General features: G+C 39.8%; 1 non-coding gene across 1 annotated transcript; it reads right to left on the bottom strand.

Annotated features, from left to right (window-relative positions):
• Nucleotides 1-2085: 2085 nt before the first annotated feature.
• LOC130964683 (small nucleolar RNA R71) lies at nt 2086-2193 on the bottom strand. Its single transcript, XR_009080768.1, has one exon. It is a non-coding gene; the product is annotated as a small nucleolar RNA R71 (small nucleolar RNA).
• Nucleotides 2194-11363: the final 9170 nt, after the last annotated feature.

The following is an 11363-nucleotide window of genomic DNA, read 5'->3' as shown; positions in this document are numbered from 1 at the left end:
ATGATGAGTTGAGAGAAAAATTCCTTTCCTATGAAACCACATATACAAACCCAGACTCAAAGAAAAAGGGAATATCCCTCAAGTCAAAAGTAGAACCAAAAGAGAGTGAGTCTAGTGATGGTATTTCAAATGATAGACTCTTGTTTTTTGCTAGGAGATTTAGAAGGATGATGAAGAACAAGGGCAAATACAAGGGTTCAAGCTCAAAGGAACACAAGATGGACTTAAGCAAGGTGACGTGTCATCGTTGCAAGGAGGCTGGACACTTCAAGCTAAACTGTCCAAAGCTCAAGAAGGAGGACAAAGGAAAGAAAGAAATGAAAAGAGTTGATGAGCGGATAATTTATACGCTTTTTGGCATTGTTTTTAGTATGTTATCAGCATCTTTTAGTTAGTTTTCATTATATTTTTATTAGTTTTTAGTTAAAATTCACCTTTCTGGACTTTACTATGAGTTGTGTGTTTTTCTGTGATTTCAGGTATTTTCTGGCTGAAATTGAGGGACCTGAGCAAAAATATGATTCAGAGGCTGAAAAGGACTGCAGATGCTGTTGGATTCTGACCTCCCTGCACTCGAAGTGGATTTTCTGGAGCTACAGAAGCCCAATTGGCTCGCTCTTAATTGCGTTGAAAAGTAGACATCCTGGGCTTTGCAGCAATGTATAATAGTCCATACTTTACCCGAGATTTGATGGCCCAAACAGGCGTTCCAAGTCAGCTCAAGAATTCTGGCGTTTAACGCCGGAACTGGCACAAGAATGGGAGTTAAATGCCCAAACTGGCACAAAAGCTGGCGTTTAACTCCAAGAAAAGTCTCTACACATGAAAGCATCAATGCTCAGCCCAAGCACACACCAAGTGGGCCCGGAAGTGGATTTTTATGTCATTTACTCATCTTTGTAAACCCTAAGCTACTAGTTCTCTACATATAGGACCTTTTACTATTGTATTTTCATCTTGGTTCTTCTGGTTCCCTCTCTGAGGCCGAAGCCAATGATCACCATTATCACTTATGTATTTTCAACGGTGGAGTTTTTACACACCATAGATTAAGATATCACTTGTTCCTCAACTTGATGAATGTGATGATCCGTGACACTCATCATCATTCTCACCTATGAACGTGTGCCTGACAACCACCTCCGTTCTACCTTAGATTGAGTGAATATCTCTTGGATTCCTTAATCAGAATCTTCGTGGTATAAGCTAGAATTGATGGCAGCATTCAAGAGAATCCAGAAAGTCTAAACCTTGTCTGTGGTATTCTGAATAGGATTCAAGGATTGAATGACTGTGACGAGCTTCAAACTCGCGATTGTGGGGCGTCAGTGACAGACACAAAAGAATCAATGGATTCTATTCCGACATGATCGAGAACCGACAGCTGAATAGCCGTGTTGTGACAGAGCGTGTTGAACATTTTCACTGAGAGGATGGGAGGTAGCCATTGACAACGGTAAAACCCTACATACAGCTTGCCAAGGAAAGGAGAAAGAAGGATTGGATGAAGACAGTAGGAAAGCAGAGAGACGGAAGGGACAGAGCATCTCCATACGCTTATCTGAAATTCTCACCAATGAATTACATAAGTATCTCTATCTTTATTTTATGCTTTATTCATAAATCATCCATAACCATTTGAATCTGCCTGACTGAGATTTACAAGATGACCATAGCTTGCTTCATACCAACAATCTCCGTGGGATCGACCCTTACTCGCGTAAGGTTTATTACTTGGACGACCCAGTGCACTTGCTGGTTAGTTGTGCGAAGTTGTGATAAAGATTTGAGATTGCAATTGAGCGTACCATGTTGATGGCGCCATTGCTAATGCAACAGAATTGCAAGTTCCATGGACTTCCATTGGAAGATCCTCATCAGTTTTTAGCTGAATTCTTGCAAATCTGTGACACTGTCAAGACCAATGGGGTTGACCCTGAGGTCTACAGACTTATGCTATTCCCTTTTGCTGTAAGAGACAGAGCTAGAATCTGGTTGGACTCACAACCTAAAGAAAGCCTGAACTCTTGGGAAAAGCTAGTCAATGCCTTCTTGGCAAAGTTCTTTCCACCTCAAAAATTGAGTAAGCTTAGAGTGGAAGTCCAAACCTTCAAACAGAAGGAAGGTGAATCCCTCTATGAAGCTTGGAAAAGATACAAACAATTGATCAGAAAGTGTCCTTCTGACATGCTTTCTGAATGGAGCATCATAGGTATCTTCTATGATGGTCTATCTGAACTGTCCAAGATGTCATTGGATAGCTCTGCTGGAGGATCTCTTCATCTGAAGAAGACGCCTGCAGAAGCTCAAGAACTCATTGAAATGGTTGCAAATAACCAATTCATGTACACTTCTGAAAGGAATCTTGTGAACAAAGGGACGAATCAGAAGAAAGGAGTTCTTGAGATTGATACTCTGAATGACATATTGGCTCAAAACAAAATATTGACTCAGCAAGTCAATATGATTTCTCAAAGTCTGTCTAGAATGCAAGCTGCACCAGGCAATATTAAGGACGCTTCATCTGAAGAAGAAGCTTATGATCCTGAGAACCCTTCAATGGAAGAGGTGAATTACATGGGAGAACCCTATGGAAACACCTATAATCCTTCATGGAGAAATCATCCAAATCTCTCATGGAAGGATCAACAGAGACCTCAACAGGGTTTCAACAACAATAATGGTGGAAGAAACAGGTTTGGCAATGGCAAGCCTTTTCCATCATCTTCTCAGCAACAGACAGAGAATTCTAAGCAGAGCCACTCTGACTTAGCAACCATGGTCTCTGATCTAATCAAAACCACTCAAAGTTTCATGACTGAAACAAGGTCCTCCATTAGGAATTTGGAGGCACAAGTGGGACAGCTGAGCAAGAAAATTACTGAACTCCCTCCTAGTACTCTTCCAAGCAATACAGAAGAGAATCCAAAAGGAGAATGCAAGGCCATTAACATGACCCACATGAACGAACTTGGAGAGGAGGAAGAGGCAGTGATCGCCACTGAGGAAGACCTCAATGGACGTCCACTGGCCTCCAATGAGTTCCCTAATGAGGAACCATGGGAATCTGAAGCTCATAATGAGACCATAAAGATTCCATTGGATTTACTTCTGCCATTCATGAGCTCTGATGAGTATTCTTCCTTTGAAGAGGATGAAGATGTCACTAAAGAGCAAGTTGCTAAATATCTTGGAGCAATCATGAAGCTAAATGACAAGTTATTTGGTAATGAGACTTGGGAGGATGAACCCCCTTTGCTCACCAAAGAACTGGATGACTTGACTAGGCAGATATTACCTCAAAAGAGACAGGATCCTGGGAAGTTTTCAATACCTTGTACCATAGGCACCATGACTTTTAAGAAGGCTCTGTGTGACTTAGGGTCAAGTATAAACCTCATGCCTCTCTCTATAATGGAAAAGCTAGGGATCTTTGAGGTGCAAGCTGCAAGAATCTCACTAGAGATGGCAGACAATTCAAGAAAACAAGCTTATGAACTTGTAGAAGATGTTCTGGTAAAGGTTGAAGACCATTACATCCCTGCTGATTTCATAGTCCTAGAGACTGGGAAGTGCATGAATGAATCCATCATCCTTGGCAAATCCTTCCTAGCCACAGCAAAGGCTGTGATTAATGTTGACAGAGGAGAATTGATCATTCAAGTGAATGAAGAATCCTTTGTGTTTAAGGTTCAAGGATATCCCTCTGTCACCATGGAGAGGAAGCATGAAGAGCTTCTCTCAAAACAGAGTCAAACAGAGCCCCCACAGTCAAACTCTAAGTTTGGTGTTGGGAGGCCACAACCAACTTCTAAGTTTGGTGTTGAACCCCCACATTCAAACTCTAAGTTTGGTGTTGGGAGGTTCCAACATTGCTCTGAACATCTGTGAGGCTCCATGAGAGCCCACTGTCAAGCTACTGACATTAAAGAAGCGCTTGTTGGGAGGCAACCCAATGTTATATTTATCTATTTTCCTTTGTTATTTTATGTTTTCTATAGGTTGATGATCATGGGAAGTCACAAAATCAATTGAAAAAGCAAAAATAGAATGAAAAACAGAAAGATAAATAGCACACCCTGGAGGAAAACCTTGCTGGCGTTTAAACGCCAGTAAGGGCAGCAAATGGGCGTTTAACGCCCAGTCTGGCACCATTCTGGGCGTTTAACGCCAGAAAGGGGCACCAGACTGGCCTTTAACGCCAGGAATGGGCAAGAAGCTGGCGTTAAACGCCAGAAATGGGCACCAGCCCGGCGTTTAACGCCAGGATTGGCAAAAAGAGCATTTTTGCTCGCCACTTGGTGCAGGGATGAATTATCCTTGACACCTCAGGATCTATGGACCCCACAGGATCCCCACCTACCCCACCACTCTCTCTCTTCTTCACCCATTCACCCATCACCTTAACACCTCTTCCCCAAAAACCCCTCACCTATCAAATCCTACTATTCTCTTCACCACTCACATCCATCCTTCATAAAACCCCACCTACCTCACCATTCAAATTCAAACTACTTTCCCTCCCAAACCCACCCATAATGGCCGAACCCTACCCCTCTCTCCACCCCTATATAAACCCATTTTCACTCCTTCATTTTCACATAACCTACACACTACTTCTCCCACTTGGCCGAACCACAAAGCCCCCTCCATCTCCTCTATTTCTTCTTCTTCTACTCTCTTATTTCTTCTTTTGCTCGAGGACGAGCAAACCTTCTAAGTTTGGTGTGGTAAAAGCATTGCTTTTTATTTTTTCATAACCATTTATGGCATCTAAGGCCGGAGAAACCTCTAGAAAGAGGAAAGGGAAGGCAAAAACTTCCACCTCCGAGTCATGGAAGATGGAGAGATTCATCTCAAGGGTGCATCAAGACCACTTCTATGAAGTTGTGGCCATGAAGAAGGTGATCCCCGAGGTCCCTTTCAAACTCAAAAAGAGTGAATATCCGGAGATCCGACATGAGATCCAAAGAAAAGGTTGGGAAGTTCTTACCAACCCCATTCAACAAGTCGGAATCTTAATGGTTCAAGAGTTCTATGTCAATGCATGGATCACCAAGAACCATGATCAAAGAGTGAACCCGGACCCAAAGAATTGGCTTACAATGGTTCGGGGGAAATACTTAGATTTTAGTCCGGAAAATGTAAGGTTGGCATTCAACTTGCCCATGATGCAAGGAGATGAACACCCTTACACTAGAAGGGTCAACTTTGATCAAAGGTTGGACCAAGTCCTCATAGACATTTGTGAAGAGGACGCTCAATGGAAGAGAGATTCAAGAGAGAAGCCGGTTCAACTGAGAAGGCATGACCTCAAGCCCGTGGCTAGGGGATGGTTGGAGTTTATCCAACGTTCAATAATTCCCACTAGCAACTGGTCCGAAGTTACTATAGACCGAGCTATCATGATTCATAGCATCATGATTGGAGAGGAAGTAGAAGTTCATGAGGTTATATCCCAAGAACTTTATAAGGTGGCGGACAAGTCTTCTACCTTGGCAAGGTTAGCCTTCCCTCATCTCATTTGTCACCTCTGTTATTCAGTTGGAGTTAACATAGAGGGAGACATCCTCATTGATGAGGACAAGCCCACCACTAAGAAAAGGATGGAGCAAACAAGAGATCCCACTCATCATGAAATCCCTGAGATGCCTCAAGGGATGCACTTTCCTCCACAAAACTATTGGGAGCAAATCAACACCTCCCTAGGAGAATTGAGTTCCAACATGGGACAACTAAGGGTGGAGCACCAAGAACATTCCATTCTCCTCCATGAACTTAGAGAAGATCAAAGAATCATGAGAGAGGAGCAACAAAGGCAAGGAAGAGACATTGAGGAGCTCAAGCACTCCATAAGATCTTCAAGAGGAAGAACAAGCCACCATCACTAAGGTGGACCCGTTCTTTAATTTCCTTGTTCTTTATTTTTCTGTTTTTTGAATTTTCATGCTTATGTTTATCTATGTTTGTGTCTTATGATCATTAGTGTCTTAGTGTCTATGCCTTAAAGTTATGAATGTCCTATGAATCCATCACCTTTCTTAAATGAAAAATGTTCTTAATTGAAAAAGAGAAGAATTGCATGAATTTTGAATTTTATAACAGATTAATTATTTTGATGTGGTGGCAATACTTTGACTTCTGAATGTATGCTTGAACAGTGCATATGTCTTTTGAATTTGTTGTTCATGAATGTTGGCTCTTGAAAGAATGATGAAAAAAGGAGACATGTTACTGAGGATCTGAAAAATCATAAAAATAATTCTTGAAGCAAGAAAAAGCAGTGAATACAAAAAAAACCGAAAAAAAAGGGGAAAAAGAAAAAGAAAAAAAATAATAAAGTCTTGATCCAAGGCAAACAGAGTGTGCTTAAGAACCCTGGACACCTCTAATTGGGGACTCTAACAAAGCTGAGTCACAATCTGAAAAGGTTCACCCAATTATGTGTCTGTGGCATGTATGTATCCGGTGGTAATACTGGAAGACAGAGTGCTTTGGGCCACGGCCAAGACTCATAAAGCAGCTGTGTTCAAGAATCATCATACTTAACTAGGAGAATCAATAACACTATCTGGATTCTGAGTTCCTATAGAAGCCAGTCATTCTGAATTTCAAAGGATAGAGTGAGATGCTAAAACTGTTCAGAGGCAAAAAGCTAAAAGCCCCGCTCATCTAATTAATACTGATCTTCATAGATGTTTTTGGAATTCATTGCATATTCTCTTCTCTTTATCTTATTTGATTTTCAGTTGCTTGGGGACAAGCAACAATTTAAGTTTGGTGTTGTGATGAGCGGATAATTTATACGCTTTTTGGCATTGTTTTTAGTATGTTTTCAGCATGTTTTAGTTAGTTTTCATTATATTTTTATTAGTTTTTAGTTAAAATTCACTTTTCTGGACTTTACTATGAGTTGTGTGTTTTTCTGTGATTTCAGGTATTTTCTGGCTGAAATTGAGGGACCTGAGCAAAAATCTGATTCAGAGGCTGAAAAGGACTGCAGATGCTGTTGGATTCTGACCTCCCTGCACTCGAAGTGGATTTTCTGGAGCTACAGAAGCTCAATTGGCGCGCTCCCAATTGCGTTAGAAAGTAGACATCCTGGGCTTTGCAGTAATGTATAATAGTCCATACTTTGCTCGAGATTTGATGGCCCAAACAGGCGTTCCAAGTCAGCTCAAGAATTCTGGCGTTTAACGGTGGAACTGGCACAAGAATGGGAGTTAAACGCCCAAACTGGCACAAAAGCTGGCGTTTAACTCCAAGAAAAGTCTCTACACATGAAAGCTTCAATGCTCAGCCCAAGCACACACCAAGTGGGACCGGAAGTGGATTTTTATGTCATTTACTCATCTTTGTAAACCCTAAGCTATTAGTTCTCTACATATAGGACCTTTTACTATTGTATTTTCATCTTGGTTCTTCTGGTTCCCTCTCTGGGGCCGAAGCCAATGATCACCATTATCACTTATGTATTTTCAATGGTGGAGTTTTTACACACCATAGATTAAGATATCACTTGTTCCTCAACTTGATGAATGTGATGATCCGTGACACTCATCATCATTCTCACCTATGAACGTGTGCCTGACAACCACCTCCGTTCTACCTTAGATTGAGTGGATATCTCTTGGATTCCTTAATCAGAATCTTCGTGGTATAAGCTAGAATTGATGGCGGCATTCAAGAGAATCCGAAAAGTCTAATCCTTGTCTATGGTATTCTGAGTAGGATTCAAGGATTGAATGACTGTGACGAGCTTCAAACTCGCGATTGTGGGGCATTAGTGACAGACGCAAAAGAATCAGTGGATTCTATTCTGACATGATCGAGAATCGACAGCTGAATAGCCGTGCTGTGACAGAGCGCGTTGAACATTTTCACTGAGAGGATGGGAGGTAGCCATATACAACGGTGAAACCCTACATACAGCTTGCCATGGAAAGGAGTAAGAAGGATTGGATGAAGACAGTAGGAAAGCAGAGAGACGGAAGGGACAGAGCATCTCCATACGCTTATCTGAAATTCTCACCAATGAATTACATAAGTATCTCTATCTTTATTTTATGCTTTATTCATAAATCATCCATAACCATTTGAATCTGCCTGACTGAGATTTACAAGATGACCATAGCTTGCTTCATACTAACAATCTCCGTGGGATCGACCCTTACTCGCGTAAGATTTATTATTTGGACGACCCAGTGCACTTGCTGGTTAGTTGTGCGAAGTTGTGATAAAGAGTTGAGATTGCAATTGAGCGTACCATGTTGATGGCGCCATTTCTGATCACAATTTCGTGCACCAAGAGTGCTCATGGCAGCTTGGGGGGATCTCAAGAACGACTCCAATGAAGAAGAATCTGAAGGTGAAGACAAAGACTGTTTCTTGGCTGGAAACAACAATCTTGATGAGGTAAATTACTATGATTTGACCATAGATGATTTACATGCTATTATTGATGATCTCACTTTAAATACATCAAAGTTGCTAGATAAATACAATGAGTGCAGATCTGAAAGAGATGTGTTAAGAGATGAAAATGATTTTTTAAAAGAAAAAGTGAAGGAAATTGAATGTGCTTTGGATATTATTGAAGACAACAGATTTTTAAAATCTGAACTTGAAAAATTAAAAGGAAAGCACATTGTGGATCCTTCTCATGAGCTAATTGCTAAAAATAAAAGATTAAATGATATGATTAAAAGGCTGAATGGTGACTTAGCAAAATTTGCTTAAAGTTCTAGCAACTTAGACAAATTACTTGCAAGTCAAAGACCATTATTTGAAAAATCTGGTTTAGGTTATACAGCCAAGGAAGATGCAGTTTTTAATGATTCCTCTATAAAATTTGTGGCTTCTTCATCGAATGTTAAATCCACACCAATCAAATCTGGTATTGGATATGTTCCAATATTTGAAGAAAAATTTGATGAAGTATACACAAGTGAAACTGAACCTTCACCAAGAACCGAACCTAGTTCAAATAAGCCAGGTTTGGCATTCAACTCGAAAAATGAGGTAGCTTTCAAGAAACCACCTTTTTACAACAAAATCTCATTTTCAAAAAATCCAAAGGTTTTAAAAAATTCTGGTGAAAATGCTTTTGCAACGAGGAATAATTATAACAAAAATCAGTTTGTCAAAAGAAATGCACCTCTTCCAAAAACTAGAAAATTTCAATCATTTAATCATTTCCAGCATGGTAGCTCATCAAATTTTTAGCAACATGCATAAAAAAATTACTGTTTTAATTGCAAAAAATTTGGTCACTCATATGCACAATGTTTCATTGAAAAGGAGTTGTGGGAAACCAAATTTATAATGTTGTTTGTGATTTCAATGCACTTGGGCAACCAAGATGGATTAACTTCAAAGGATCCAAATTAATTTGGATACCTAAGGCTACTTTAAACTCTTCATGCAGATTTGCCTAGCATCCAAGAACAAAAAGGACATGTGGTACATGGATAGTGGATGCTCAAGGCACATGACTGGAAGGTCAACCTATTTCTTCAAACTAATCAAGTATGATGGAGGTTTTGTGACATTTAGAGATGATGGTAAAGGTAAAATCATTGCTGTTGGAAAAGTAGGTAATGAACAATCTACTTTCATTGATGATGTATTTTTGGTATGTGGTTTGAAGCACAATCTTTTGAGTATAAGTCAGCTGTGTGATTTAGGTTATTTAGTGACTTTCAAAAGACTTGAATGTTGTGTTGTTAATGAGAAAACAAATGAAGTGCTTTTTGTTGCCAAGCGTTTTAATAATGTGTATGAACTTACCCTTGATGAACTAAAGGATCAAAATGTAGCTCGTTTTCATTCTAAAGATTCTGAAAAGTGGATATGGCACAAGAGATTGGGCCATGCAAGTATGTTTCAAATAAATAAACTTGTAAAGAAAGGGTTAGTAAGAGGTCTTCCTTTGATAAGGTTTGACAAAGACATCACTTGTGATGCTTGCTAAATGGGAAAACAAACAAAAAGTTCTTTTAAACCAAAGGAACACATCTCTACTAAAAGGCCACTTGAGTTACTACACATTGATTTATTTGGTCCAACAATAACTCAAAGCCTAGGTGGTAAACATTATGGTTTAGTGATTGTGAATAACTATACTAGGTTTGGTTGGGTTTTATTTCTTGCACACAAAAATGAAGCCTTTTCGGCCTTTGAACATTTTTGCAAGAAAATTCAAAATGAAAAGGATTTAAAAATCTCTTCTATAAGAAGTGATCATGGAACTGAATTTGAAAATAATTTATTTGAATCCTTTTGTGAAGAATTTGGAATATCTCACAACTTCTCTTGTCCAAGGACACCACAACAAAATGGTGTTGTGGAAAGAAGAAATAGAAGCATACAAAAAATGACAAGAGCTATGCTTTGTGAGAGTAATGTTCCAAAATTCCTTTGGGCTGAAGCGGTTAACACAGCTTGCCACATTTTGAATAGAACAATCATAAGGAAATTTTTGAAGAAAACCCCTTATGAACTTTGGAAAGGTTACCCACCAAACTTAGACTACTTGCACATCTTTGGATGCAAATGTTTTGTTTTAAATAACAATGATAATTTGGGGCGTATGAGTGTTTGTTTGTAGGATATTCCACAACTAGTAAAGGATATAGAGTTTATCATCAAGATGCTAGGATTATTGAAGAGTCCATACATATTACATTTTGTGATACTAACTTGGTGCAAAGTATTTTGGAAGATTGTGATGCAGGAAATCAAGCTCACAAGGAAGATGAAACTGCTCAAAATCATGAAAAAGAGAATTCTGGTCAAGCTGAACCAGAAACTACAGATGCTGAAAATTCAAGAGACAATTCTATTTTGTCTCATGAATTTGAAGGAAATCCTGAAACCAGCAGCACCCAGATTCCCTTGGTGACTGAATCTGCCTCCAAGTCCAACAGACCTCGTGAATGGAGATTCTTGAAGAATTATCCTGAAGAATTTGTCATTAGAGACGTCTCTCATGGAGTGAAAACACGATCTTCCACTAGAAAGGCAAATGAAGGATCAAACATTTCCGTTCTTTCACAAATGGAGCCTCAAAATGTCAAGGAAGCTCTTAGTGACCCTTCTTGGGTTAAAGCAATGGAGGATGAGCTTCTTGAGTTTGAGAAGAACCAAGTGTGGACGTTGGTTCCAAGGCCAAGTGGAAAGAAAGTAACCGGCACCAAGTGGATATTTCGGAACAAGTTAGGAGAAGATGGCAGCATTGCAAGAAACAAGGCAAGGCTCGTGGCACAAGGATATGATCAAGAAGAAGGAATAGACTTTGATGAATCCTTTGCCCCTGTTGCCCGAATGGAAGCCATAAGACTTCTCTTAGCTTATGCTGCATT

Source organism: Arachis stenosperma, chromosome 2, assembly GCF_014773155.1.
Source record: "Arachis stenosperma cultivar V10309 chromosome 2, arast.V10309.gnm1.PFL2, whole genome shotgun sequence".
In the NCBI taxonomy this organism is placed as follows: domain Eukaryota; kingdom Viridiplantae; phylum Streptophyta; class Magnoliopsida; order Fabales; family Fabaceae; genus Arachis; species Arachis stenosperma.
The sequence above is the reverse complement of the archived record's forward strand: the minus strand, read 5'-3'. Positions and strand labels throughout refer to the sequence as shown.